Source organism: Periplaneta americana, chromosome 6 (genome assembly GCF_040183065.1).
Source record: "Periplaneta americana isolate PAMFEO1 chromosome 6, P.americana_PAMFEO1_priV1, whole genome shotgun sequence".
NCBI lineage: Eukaryota > Metazoa > Arthropoda > Insecta > Blattodea > Blattidae > Periplaneta > Periplaneta americana.
Window position 1 is genome coordinate 29,614,081 of NC_091122.1, and position 14,737 is coordinate 29,628,817.

Below are 14,737 nucleotides of genomic sequence, written 5' to 3' on the forward strand. Positions count from 1 at the left end.
CAGAGGGCAGCATTTCCTATGGAAGGTGAATGTTGCTAAGCGTGAGCCAGGAACTTTAAGAACTATTCTTAGAACTATTCAAGATGGACTTGGTCCACTCTGGTTGTGAACCCCTCATATAAAACATATTTCCTGGTCCATATACTGTATATAAATAGCTTATTTATGAAGCTCTTTTCAAGAAGAATTCGTAATTTTTAAACAACAAAAACATTGTGCTATTTGTCAGCAATCATGAATTTATGCACTAAGTTTAACGTAGGCTTACATTTTTATGAATCTCAAAATTAAAACCTAATTGTTTACTGCTACATTTGGACATCTTAGGCTGGGCGCACACAGAATCAAATGCAGCGCAGCTTTTTTGCGACTGACGTTTTGCTTTATAGTGTCTCACAATGCCTCGCAACAGTTTGACATTGTCTGCTCGCAACAACTGATCTGCTGGGTATGTGTTTTTGAAAAACTGGTCTAGGCTATAAAATGGCGTCAATGAATGAGGGCTGTGTGTATCAGAAATTCTATTGTTTTGGGATATTATTTCCTGAGGAGGCCTAATAGCCTAAAAATCTATACAATTGAAAGCATCTTATAATTAAATACTACCGGTACTAATGTAGTGCACAAACGTCATTTTGTATGTTTATGACTACTTCACGACTCACAATAAAGAAAAATATATTACAGCCAGAGTCAGCATTTTTGGCGCATGTCCTAGAGTATAATGCCCAGTTTGTGAGCTTGTTGCTAGTGCAGCTGAGAATGGTACCACTTCCTACACACGTCACATCAGCCATTTGCCAAATACAGTTGTCAGACTTACTGCGACAAAGGTAAAACATTTGTACGTAACGTTCCCATTACTTATTTCACATGCCAAAAACGGTGATGCGGACTGTAAATCAATAATGAGTGATAATATAGAGCAGAGAAGTAGACCTACTACAAATGATTATTAGTTATTAAGGTATTACTTACCGGTGCTTTCATTTCATTTGAAATTTCTCGCATGTTTTTAGAAACTACATAATTGTCGTGATACTGTTTCAAAATGAGATTGTATGAAATGTATCTTTCGTGTGTCAAAACAACTAATTTATCCACATCGAGCTCCATTCTGAATAATGTACACTACGCAATAATAGTATCTGCAAATAGTAGAAGCGTGCAATCGTGGACATGGCTACTCACGCATGCGCAGATGGTGCAGGCATCAGACAGTCTGCTTGCGACCGTTTTGTCGCGTCTGATTCTGTGTGCACCCCATCATAAGAAATAAATGGGAGACAAGTACCAACAGACAAAATGTTGCATCGCGCTGCGTCTGATTCTGTGGCACCCGGCCTTAGTTGTTGAGGAGAAGATAAATATTTGTTGAAGTAATATTTTGACTTCTCTTCAGGAGAGAAGGATAAATGAAACAAGAAAGCTGTTCTCAAATAGTCATTTTTATCATTATTCTCAACTTTTCAAGAGTTCTACAATAATAAAAAGACAGATGTCCAGTACTCAATAACAACGAAATGTACCTGCAACTCATTTTCTATTTCGTACAGAATACATTTATAACCTGAAATCTTTAAAATGCTATATTTTTCTTGAGAGATGTGGTGGCGACCCATTACCAAATAAGAGTTGTAGAAATAAATATATCAATATCAATATCAATATTTTTCTTGTAAGGGAAAGTAGCCCATATGCACAATTGGCTTAATGATCTTGGAATTATGATAGGTGTATAGAATTCCATCAGGACCTATTTAGGTTAAAAAAAAATAGTTAAAATTATACAATGCAGTGAAATGCCAATATAACAAACTCAAGGGAATACTGTAATTATTTTCGTTATAGTGAAATTTCGTTAAACCGAAAATTGATTAAATTTGCCTACAAATTGTATATCTGTATTATATTGCAACTTCAATAAGAATCGGTATGATAATGATAATTATGCATATTCGACAACTGAATAATTATTGTTCTTGCATATTTTACAATATTTTTCATGCATCATGGCATTGTTAGGACCAAAAATTAAGTTCTACAAAGCAAAAAGTACGTTGAACAGGGTTACATAGATTAGGTGTTGTAACATTTACAGCCATTTTGTCCAATCGTTTTCTCGAAATATTCGATCTACAAGATTAGGTTCTGAATCGATCACTCGAAATATTATATTTGAGATTGATACAGTAATGCATATTATTTTAACATTTTGACTTCTTCTTTCTTTGAGGTCCAATGAGGTCAGATTCAATAATTTCTCAATTTTGTGTGTGTGTGTGTGTGCATGTGCGCGTGATTTTTTTAGTTGGTTATTTAATGACGCTGTATCAGCTACTAGGTTATTTAGCATCGATGGAATTGGGGATAGCGAGATGGTATTTGGAAAGATGAGTCCGAGGATTCACCATAGATTACCTGACATTTGTCTTACGGTTGGGGTAAACCTCGGAAAGAAACCAGCCAGGTAATCAACCTAAGTGGGAATCGAATCCATGCCCAAGCGCAGCTCCAGATCATCACCTGTGTTAATATGGAGACAGGAATGGCATAAGCAGGATAACAAGTTGTAGGTAGAGTAGCACTAAAACTGTCTGTTAAGGTAGGCTATATTTCACCTTGAATGAGATCAAAAATTTTTTTTCAACAAAGTTTGCTTATAAAATCAAATTGAATCAACATAAAATGAATGAGCGTAAAATATAAAATCACATGTCAGTTTTTTTCCACAAAATCTTACCAATAATAATTATAGTAATAATTGAAATTAAGCCAACTTCTAGATTTTTAATTCCAAATATGAAATAGTAATATATATATATATATATATATATATATATATATATATATATATATATATATATATTTTAATTTTAAATAAATAATCAAGCATATTTTTAATGTAGACAAAAATTAAATTTTCATACCGGTAAACTCTTAATATATATTTTCGACAATATTTCTCTTTACTCATACATACAACTCTTTATTTGAGAAAATAGCAGATTTCAACGATAGTGTCTTATCGCTCACAGAAATACAGGTATTTCCAGTAATGCAATCCTTATCCCTCACCTGCATAACCCGCTAGTAGTAGTAGAGGTTTATTCCTCATTTATAGACCACAATTCCAAGACCAGAGCAATATGGGATAAACTTATAACTCTCTAAAACTATGTCAATAAAACTGCCATAACATTTAAATATTGTTTTACAACTTACAGATTAAAACACAAAAAGTTACATTTATGTTGTGGTATTGTAATTGTGGTTTGTAAACCATCTTTCGTAGACTTCTTTCCTTGCTGATTGATACAAGTTCTTGAAAGCATGGATCTTTCTCTGGTACATTAATTTTCAGTGTGTAGTGGTTGAAATATGAAAATAAATTTGGTCATGTTGTGTTATGAGTCCAGTAAGTGTAACAGACTACATAATGTATGAAGTATTTTTAACATTGAGAACATGAAAAGAATTTTTTTTTCTTAGTTTTGAGAATTTTCAATTTAGATAGGTTTTTAATCTACATTGCGGTAGTAGGTGTCTAGATAGAAGGAAATAAAGTTCCAATATATTTTACTCTCTCCTCCCCACAGTTTAGGCTACTTAAGAGTTGTGATATGGTAATTTGCTTATGAAAGACTTGACTATACTAATTGCAATGCTCTTTAAAATATTGTGAATGTAGGTTTCTGGTTTTCCTATAGCTTGGTTTAATTTATATAGCATTAGAAATTGCATAACTTGAATAATACAGGGTGGACTATAATTCGTACATATGCAAGCCACCATGAAATTTACCATTGCAAACTATGTTCAAAATTATTCTTTCTGAAAATTGCTCCCGGGCCTAATTTCTGAAAAAAAAAAAATTGAGTTAAGATTACACAATCTTGCAACGCAGGATAAATGGCAACATGAATGTAAAATCAACCCATCATTACTTACCCACTTTAGTTATGTGTACTGATAGTCTAGAGATAAAGTGAAGGAGTGTAGAACTGCAACATGTGGTTCAGTGATTCGAGTCCTCTAACAAGTTGTTTTTTTTATGTACTTAATTTAAATAAGTCCCGTGCTGTGGCGTCGTGGTCTAAGGTATCCTGCCTAGGACTCGCGCTACGGAATGCGCGCTGGTTCGAATCCTCATGGGAAAAGAAATTTTCTCATGAAATTTCGGCCAGTGTCTGGGACCGGTGCCCACCCAGCATCGTGATGCACTTTGGGAGCTACAATAGGTAGCGAAATCCAGTTGCGAATGCCAGCTATAACGGCTGGGGGGATCATCGTGTTAACCACACGATACCTCCATTCTGGTTGGATGATCGTCCACCTCTGCTTCGGCATGTGGGCGTGAGACCAGCAGCTGGCTGGTCGGTCTAGGCCCCTTCAGATCCGGATGAAACTTATTGCACGGCTTCATGCAGCTGTAAGAACTATCAACAGGGGTATGTTGCATAACGTACAGCAAGACATTATTAGGCACGCAGACTTTTGTCATCGTATGGAAGGTAATGCTTTTGAGCACAGGTTGTAAATGAACGAAATACAGTACAGTAAGTGTAAAAAGAAACAACCTAACATTTTAAAAATGCAGAATGGAAAGCTACATCAATAAATGAGTTAATGAAAATACTGTGTACTGTAATTCATTTCGAAAAAAATAAGTTTCAAAAACAGTAAAATGTTGATATTAAAAATAACTTTGTACATAAAAATATAACCAGAAAAACGGGGATTTGAACACGTAGTTACATGCTTCAATATGGAGACATTCGCGTTATCACGAGGCTTTGAAAGCAATGATTTACATAACCCACAGATGTTAGACCATTCTACTCCCATGCTACTGTTTATCCAGCATTGCCAGATTGTGTAATTTGAACTAAATTTTTCTGGGAAATTACGGTCTGGGCGCAATTTTCGGAAAGAATAATGTGTACATAGCAGGCGAACGCTCTTCCGACTGAGCTACCCCAGGAACTATACACGACACCGTCACAATTTTTCCTTTGTATCCACACGACTCAAATGAGCTGACAAGACGCCAGAACTCAACTATGAGTGCACACAAATGCTTGTGTGACTTAAATTGTGGCTTTCTGTTAACGTACCTCCAGTAACGAATGTATTATACAAACCTGGCTTTCAGGTAGTAACTTCCTGTAAAGCAGGTTTGAATAATTTCAAGGAAAAATTGTTCCGGGACCGGGTATCGATCCTGGGACCCTTCGCTTAGCGGGCGAACGCTCTTCCGACTGAGCTAACCCAGGAATTATACACGACACCGTCACAATTTTTCCTTTGTATCCACACGACTCAAATGAGCTGACAAGACGCCAGAACTCAACTATGAGTGCACACAAATACTTGTGTGACTTAAATTGTGGCTTTCTGTTAACGTACTTACCTCCAGTAACGAATGTATTATACAAATCTTTGTGACGGTGTCGTGTATAGTTCCTGGGGTAGCTCAGTCGGAAGAGCATTCGCCCGCTAAGCGAAGGGTCCCAGGATCGATACCCAGTCCCGGAACAATTTTTCCTTGAAATTATTCAAACCTGCTTTACAGGAAGCTACTACCTGAAAGCCAGGTTTGTATAATGTGTACATAGTTTGCAATGGTAATTTGCGTGGTGGCTTGCATATGCTCGAATTATGGCTCATCCTGTATATAGATGGTGTAATTGTAGAATACCTACCAGTACTTGTTAATCTTCAGAAATTCAAAATTAAACACTTCGTAGTCTCCTTTAGCCCATCGTAAATATAAATATAATGCCTAAAAAAGAGCACCACTACTTTTATTTTCACTAAACACAACGTAGGCCTACATGCCGTGTATGACATCCCTAAAAATCTACATTGAAGAAATGTAAGATCGATTTTTTTTAATTGATTATATTTACACAAAATCCATGCTTTCAGAAGCTTGTATGAATTACTGCAATGCCAGTAGTTGTAGTGGCTTTAACCAAATGACCACATGACCCTCAAGAAGAGTTGTGTTGGACAATTGATATTCATGAATATATAGTAAATGGCAACGTAACATGTAGAAAGAGCATTGACTGTCAAAGATAAATCCTCAGAAGCTATCTGTGTCCTGTAGTCTGAAGTAATGTTTCATAATTTGCATGACATTACAGGTGTCTTAACGTGATCATTCACATATCATATTTCACCTGTTCCTTCATATTTTTTATTACAAGATGAATTATTACGAATAGATGTATTTCGTACCCATGTCTGTTTTCCATTCTTATATCTCAGTCATTGAAATTTGTACTTCAAGATCAATTAAAACCGCACCAGAGAGTTTTCTTCTTACGTACACATAAACAAGAGGTTATACCAAAGACAGTAGACACATATATAACAACGTACAAGGAAACTTGAAAGTCTTTAGAACTTCTCTGGAATTCTCATCATAGCCTTATGTTTTTTTGATTATAAAACAAGGAACCTACATATTGTAAGTTACATGGGCCCTGAATTTATTTTGTAAGTAAATAAGTTTCTCATATGTCATTAATAGAGCAGATTTTTGTTTACCTTCTTGCATTTCTTTCTGTACTTAAATGTATATTTACTTCTTCACTTCTTAAGTAACACAAAAAGCTTTGCAAACAATTCAGACATTTGTTACTGTACCGATATAATAAAAAAAATTGGATCAATATGGCCAAATTATTATGGTACTTTAACCTTCTTGCAGTAAAGTAGTGAAAATCGTCCAACTTTTAAGGAAATGTGTTTTCTTCATTTTATAGATACAAAATCGAACATAACTAATTCTTGTGAGCTTTTATTTAATTTTTTTGCGCATTTATTTTTTCATTTATTTCTCTGACTTTTAAGACAATTCGTGGATAATTGAGGGTTGTTCTGCATTAACAAGGTATGTGTAAGAAGTGGGTGTTCGGCAGTAAGTAAAAGTAACATTGTTTTCATTAACAAAGAAAGGCCTTTGCAAATCTGCGTTTTTCAATTAGTATTATTGGTAGTTTATTTGTATAAGTTTCATGTATTATTCGTCAAAATCTCGTTACGGTATTGAATTTGTTATTTTGATACATTAATGTGGTGACTATACCGAGCTGTAGCGGCCCACAGTTACAAAGGTTGGCAGTTCTGCATGAAAAATAGTGTATTTAGCAAATGCATGCTGTTTATTGCATCTAAATCGGATAACACGTGTAATTACAGCCCCTTTTCGAAGTTGACGGTGCACCCGAAATTGTATTCCAACCATCCGTGCGCTACACCTCTTCCACCTGTTACAACTAATCATGTAGTGGAGATGTACCCCACATGCTTTTCTAATTTTTTAAGTCAAATTAACTAAATCCTTCACTCCGGTGTTTGTCCATGTATTTTCTCCTCTAAACAGACTACATGGATGGAGGAGAAAGCATTTTCATGAGCGCAACAAAAAACCAATCGTTTCCATTACACATTTCGGTATTAAAATGACTAGTAGGCTACATAATTTCCTCGACTATTTCCAGAAATTTCAATATTTAAATTTTGTGTAGGACATCCTAATTTCTTAAGTTAACATTTAATTTCTCTTTTAATTTCGAAAAGGATTGGTCAATTAGGTTTCCATTTCATTCATTTTTAATATAAAATATTTCCTTAGACACAATGACTAATCACATCACACCACCCACAGTACTATAACACACTGGAACTGTAATGATGTACAGTAGCCCAGAAGCCTATGTGTCTTAATGCAGGTCATAAAGAGATGAAGGTGTTGTATGTATTTATTTACACTGCAATGGCCAAGCACTCAGTGGCAGTGGTACAAACAATATAAACAATACACAATAAAATTACAATACACAATACAATTATATTTAGAGAGAGCTGCTTCGGTTGCAGCTCTAATGCAGTCTTATGGGACAGTGAAGAAAACCAGTTTTCTGCTGCCAACTACCCTACGTTGAGCTTCAGGAACTGCCGATCACAGATCCGAAAAGTACACTACAGCTAAAATTCTCGAGCAGTTGAAGGCTCCTACAGACAGTAAAATCTCGAATCGAAGGAGAATGAATTGGAAAAATAAATGAAACACTGAACTAGATTACATAAAAGCACGTTTTACATTTTTAATTTTTTCAGGTCCATTTAAATGGCGGTTCTGCAGATCTGCAGTTCTTATTGTAGAGCCTCCCCTAATACCGGGGTATGTGTACATACCTTGTTATTGCAGATCACCCCTCAATTTTAATGGCTTTGTGTTTTATAACTAATTTTAAATACTTTACTCTGGCACTAATTGATAATGCAATATAATACCGGTACTTAATATAGAAATATATATTAAATATTGGTACCTAGGTTAAAACTCATTTTGTGTAGTAATTGCTAAGGCCTTCAATTAACAATGCATTATTTCTCAAGTAAACATGAAGCAATCTCATGCTAATACTTCCTGAATTTATTGATCCGCATATACGAACAGACTCCAACAGTTGCAAAAATAAAAGCTATTGACAAAGAGACAGATGACAGATATTATAAGCGAAGCTAGAGGTACCTACATATTCAGCTGTAGTAAGATCACACAAATTTTTCTGTATTCTATATGAAAAGAAGTAGGCGTACATATTTGATAGGTACTTCCTAATACGAACTTCTAGCTTCAAATGTTGCTAATTATTCGTTGTCTCTTATAAACATTTTCAGCCAGTGCTGCATCCAGATTTGCTATTTGTTAAGGTGTTCTCAGATTAATGTTAATGTTGAGTTAGTTTTGATCTCAAGGCATCTCTGTCGTTTTTTTTCTGCTTAACTTTATAAGAGGACGTATTTCAGGCTTTCCTTCTCGCTGTTACATGCAGTGCACATAGAAGAATGTGCTATATGAAATTGATAAAAATAGGTTTAAATTACAACACTATTTAGTTCTTGTTCTTCCGGCAAAAGTAGCTACATATATGGGAACTTTACTGTAAAGTTATCTGTCTGTAGATGTTTTTGTACACTAAGAAGTGTTGATGTGTTGTTGATTTCACGCTTTTCTTTCGATACATTTATGATTTCTCTTTTAACTGTGTTATTACATTTTTCAATTGTTGATTTCTTTCAAGAATAGGGCTTAAATTTGAGGATAGTTCAGCAGTTTTGCCTGCTTTCTCATTACCACAATACTACAATGGCAGCTTGGAATACATTAAATTTTTTACTCTAAACTGGAGAAAGAAACACCACAGCATTCACTCATACAATTTACGATGATAACCATTGTCACCAACTTATATGGGCATGACGTTTACTTGTGATTTTGTTACCAGAAGAAATTTGTTTTTTTCTCTCTCCCTCCTTCATTCTGAACACTATTGAGAGGTAACGCCACTGTTAGTGACAAGAGTTTGATGAGGAGATATGTTAGTGTCAATAAGACGCACTACACTGACAGTGATAGGGTTTATTAATATTTTGAAATACAGGGTGATTCACGAGGAAAGGTAAAAAATTTAGGATGTGAATTCTGAAGTCATTCTGAGTCAAAAAGTTCATATGAATATAGGTCCGTTTTCGAACGGTTACAGAGATATGGCTCTTTGATTTCACAAAAACTTCTGAGATTCCATTGTACTAACTCGCATTTAGAGACAGATAACGGACAAATTTAAATTCTAAGTCGGGGTCGATGTTTTCGCACATTTTCAAAGGTACCTCCTTCTGCTTCAATGCACTGTTGTGCTCGGGCATGAATCGCTCTCATCGCTCGGGAGATTTGCACGTGGAGTTCTTATGCTGCATCCAAAATACGGTCGATTAGTGCCTCTGTCGTTTCTCCGTTCCTTTGCTATATCAAGTCTTTCATCCAACCCCATAGACAGTAAATATTCTTCGATATGGTACCCTTCTGTTCGGAAAGTGTCGTTCATATTCAGTGATGGCATGCAAGGTACTTCCATCGCACAAACCATAAACGTACACAATATTGGCGTATTCTGTAGTCGAAAATTTATAAGGCATCTTGAAAAACACAACTTAACACTTCTGAAAACTGTACCTGTATAACTACTATACTGCAGGTAGCTGACTGAACTGCTGTGAACTGATAAGTGATAGCGTGTTTGTTGTGACATTTGTAATGCTCCACCACCCAGTTTGTTTCTCTTCTCTTATCTACATTGCTCACAATGCAGATTCCAATGTTATGTCATTCATTGAGATCTTGTCTCACATCAGCAGCATATGGTAACATCTGATTCACATTGGGGCGAGACGTTTTACCTTAAAAATGCATCTAGCTCCGCCATCGTTCGAAAACGGACCTATGTTAATATGAACTTTTTCACTCAAAATGGCCTGAGATATCGTATCCTAAATTCTTTACCTTTCTTCGTGAATCACCTGTATTTACTCTCGGTCAACATAAGCTTGTTCTTTATTTCGAAATATATATTGACATTAGCATTATGTACTAGGTATTTATTTTCTTATTAACAAAGAACCTCGTCAACTTCATATTGTGGTATGCCGATAAGCTATTAATATTTGACTATATTTGTTTATTTACTGTGCCACCTTTGCTTATCTTAAAAAGTTAATAAATTACATTAACGTTTTCGATACATGTGTATCATCTTCAGATGTAGAATGTTAAATAAACATTTATGATGAAAACCTTGCCTGATGGTATGGAACTTATTATGATTTTCGGATCTTGCTAAAGTGAATTGCTCTAACTTAACCTAATTTGGTTTATTTATTTATTTTTTTTATTTGGTTATTTAGCGTCTGAATGAAATGAAGGTGATAATGCCAGTGAAATGAATCCGGGGTCCAGCACCGAAAGTTACCCAGCATTTTCTCGTATTGGGTTGAGGGAAAACCCCGGAAAAAAACCTCAACCAGGTAACTTGTCCCGACCGGGATTCGAACCCGGGCCACCTGGTTTCGCAGCCAGACGCGCTGACCGTTACTCCACAGGTGTGGACAATTTGGTTTATAATGCATATGTTACATTAAATTAAAATCATTTGCAGTCCATGTGGTACAATTTAAAAATTTAAAATTATTTAAAAGTGATGTCCTAAAACGTTTTTATATTCTTCTGATTTTTATATCACTTTATATAACTTTTGTAACATGACTTGTGACTACAGCGAATGTCATATGGTGACTGAGGATCTACTATGCTGCACCTTTAACAGCCTGCGCATCACAGACCGTGCAGGGAACGGGCTGCCAGTAACCTGCCATTTTCTTGCCTCATGTCATAATAATGTCTCTGTAGTAGTATAAAGTCATGGTGTAAAGTGCTGGTTGATTGCTGACAGAATAAATTTAGACAAATTGCATCTTAGTTTACCTTCTCTTACAATAGAAACTCGAAATGATGGGTCCCTTCTTAGATAAATGTCTCTCATGTTCAGAAGATTTTCCCATCAATAAGGTGTATCAGGATCACAACATTAGATATTTGAAATCGAATGTTATCCTGCGTGCATTGATTACACACCAAACCCTTATTTTTGTGTCTTGTAATGAAACTTAATGCATGACATACAGATTTTTTACATTCCAATACTGGTACTGCTTGTTCTAGCTGTTCATAATAGTTAAATTAAATTATGGTTTATTTAATGATGCTCGCAACTGCCGAGGTTAAATCAGCGTCGCCGATGTGCCGGAATTTTGTTGCACAGGAGTTCTTTTACATGCCAGTAAATCTACTGACATGAGCCTGTCGCATTTAAGCACATTTAAATGCCATCGACCAGGGCCGCGATCAAACCCGCAACCTCGAGTACAGAAGGCCAGTGCTATACCGACTGCGCTACCCAGGCCGACTCATAATAGTTAATGTGACCAACATTCAGTTCTGGTGTCCCAACATTTCCCTATTACTTCCGTTTTGTTCTAAAATGCAAAAAATATTTTATTAGTTATTTAACGACTACTAGGTTATTTAGCGTCATTGGGATTAGTGATAGTGAGATGATATTTGGCGAGATGAGGCCGATTGCCTCATATTCCCCTTACAGTTCGGGAAAACCTCGAAAAAAAACCCAACCTGGTAATCAACCCAAGAGAGAATCGAAACCACGCCCTAGCACAACTTCAGATTGGCAGGAAGCACTTCAGACATCCAAGCTATGTCGTTGGCTGAGAATGTTGTTGAAAAATGTCCCAAAATGGAATGATGTTGAAATATATATAGATATATTGCAAACGTTTCTGACGATTCCAACATTGATGACAAAGCTGTGTTCAGTGAATTTGTTTATGTGAAGCAACTTGCTAGTACAGACCAAGTCAATCAGTGGAAAAAGAGGAGAAAGTAGTTCATATGAGATGAATGAAAATGTTTCAGCATTTCCCCAGTTGTCATTCAGAAACACTGACTTATTCTTGTTCACGTACGCTTCCGCGGCTGGTGTACATGGTCTGTGGATAAGCTTCGGGGCTTCTACCGCGTTGTCTTGGTGGCTGATGTTTTGACTGCTGTGTTGTGGTCATCTTCAGAGCAGTTGGATAAGGAAATAGTCTGCGAGCTCATATATATAGTAGTCTCGATGGGGAGAGTACTTTCGGTGATAGGTTGTAGATTCTCCTTCTGGCATCTGATTGGTCCTTCGTTGTCCAATCCGGTTGAGGTCTGTATGGAGGGGAGTATTCATATTAAATACTGGCCCTCATAAGGTCCGAAAGAGTGACCTTGATACCGTGCCCGATGTCCGGATGAAGGGGGGGGGGGCGCCGCGTACATGTGGAGACCTGGTTTCTCGTTCCTAAATATGATCTTGGAATAGACTTCCCCATGAGTTGCTGAGTTGTAACCCCTCGTCCTTGTTGATGTTGTTGGGATGTATTTTGATGTGGAAGGCTTCTTTGACCAGTCTTCTGTATAAGTTGTCTTCTTTATCTATTATCTTGATATTGTCGAATTCGATGGCATGGCCTGAATCTGCTGAGTGTAAGGCTATTGCTGATTTTTCGTATGGTCGAAACATCAGCCACCAACACCAAGACAACGCGGTAGAAGCTCCGAAGCTTATCCATAGACCATTGACCAATTCTTGCCTCGAACCTATTTTCTTGTGTAAAGAGTTTTTGCCAGAATGAATAAAATACAGACATCGGAGAAAACACAATTGAAGGTTAACATATTGAAGACGTTGTTGATTACCAAAGTTAAATTCAAACACTGTTTCCTTGACTTCTTAAATTTCTTAAAAGAGAATAAGAAACGTCTTATGGAAATTAATTTACCAAAAATATATGTGCAATGAGGAAGTTGTAATTTTATGTTTTCTGTTTTGTAAATCTTAAAAACAGTTAATACCAACATTGTGTTCACAGCGTTTCAATGATTAAAGAATTACATTTAAATTTCCGGTACTGACTATTGTACGAATAGGAGAGGGAGATTTCTGCAAAGCTGTGGTATTAGTAAATATCTCGTTTTGAGCTTCAGAAATTCTGGTCACATTATAAAAGTTATTATATGAAACTGCGCTTCATAAAAATAGAACACAAGCTTTGTTCTACAGTTCCATAATATATTGATTTTCTGAATAACATACAGTAATTTTGTATGGCTTTAATTTTAACAGTTTAATTGGAGCATGTTGCATGTATAGAGGATTGTGATATCCCTGTTTGCTGTATTAATCTGTGTTATAGACTTCCTAGGATTAGCTTGTAATCTGGCACGTATCTCATTTAATTTTTCTTCACTCAAAATATACTCGTGGATTTATTTTGGACTGTGGAATTTGAATATTTTTTACGAAAGTATTACATACCCAGATATATAAAGTCTTCATTCCACTGTGCACATATTCATTCCACAATCCACTACAGTAGCGATAATTGTATATCTCTTACCCATATTTGAGGTGAGTACATTGCACTCAGCAGTTGCCAGTCTTCAGAATACAAATAAGAGACAGTTGCAACATTTAACCAGAGAAAAGTACGAGGACTTTTAAGAGAGACAGAAATCTATGAGTACCATTTAGCATCTTGAAGCACAGTAGGTGTATGGAAAAGACTACCATAGTCTAACACTGTTGAAGCTCCTGTATGTATTACTAACCATATGTTTATTTTCATTACTTAAATTTAGAATGCACGTCAGTAAAATGTGGGATTCATAATGGTTAAATGTAATTGCAATACTATAGAATTCCTCCTATCCGGTAACTGTGGGACAAAGCCAGTGCTGGATAACTGATTTTGCCGGATAATTGGAAAATACGTTTATAGGTTATGTAAAGACACACTGCACAAACATTTTTTTTTTCCATGTTGAAATATAGTAATTTTCATATAGTTAATTAAAAGTAAAGTTTTGAAATACGTACAATGTTTATTTTTAGTACTGAATACGGTAATGTACATTCATCAGTTCATAATTATTGTAATACAGTAATACATAATAGCGTAAAAAATACTAAAAGTTTTCGTAACCTTATGACAATTTTAAATGGCGGTCATGTAAATCATGTGACGTGAAGAGCAGTGTAGCCAATGTCGCAACTATAAAGATTATGAAGTAGCAACAGCAGTGTTTAGCGGTAATAGCCATGATATTATCCATCACTGAAATGAAATTTTTATGCACTGTAGAAACAAAAAATTTCACACTTTCGTATTTAGACTCATTCAACATCCCTTTGAAATGGGTGAGTTCAAGTGTTAAATTGAAAGATATCGTCTCTGCATATTGTTTGCAATGTCCAAGTGACAGGTTACCGAT

The 14,737-nt window shown here is 35.8% G+C and overlaps 1 protein-coding gene across 3 annotated transcripts in view; it reads left to right on the plus strand.

The window, feature by feature from the left end:
- The window catches only part of Liprin-gamma (liprin protein kazrin), a 717,975-nt gene that overhangs the window by 622,269 nt on the left and 80,969 nt on the right, over window positions 1-14,737 (plus strand). The gene's annotated exons all lie outside the window — the stretch shown is intronic.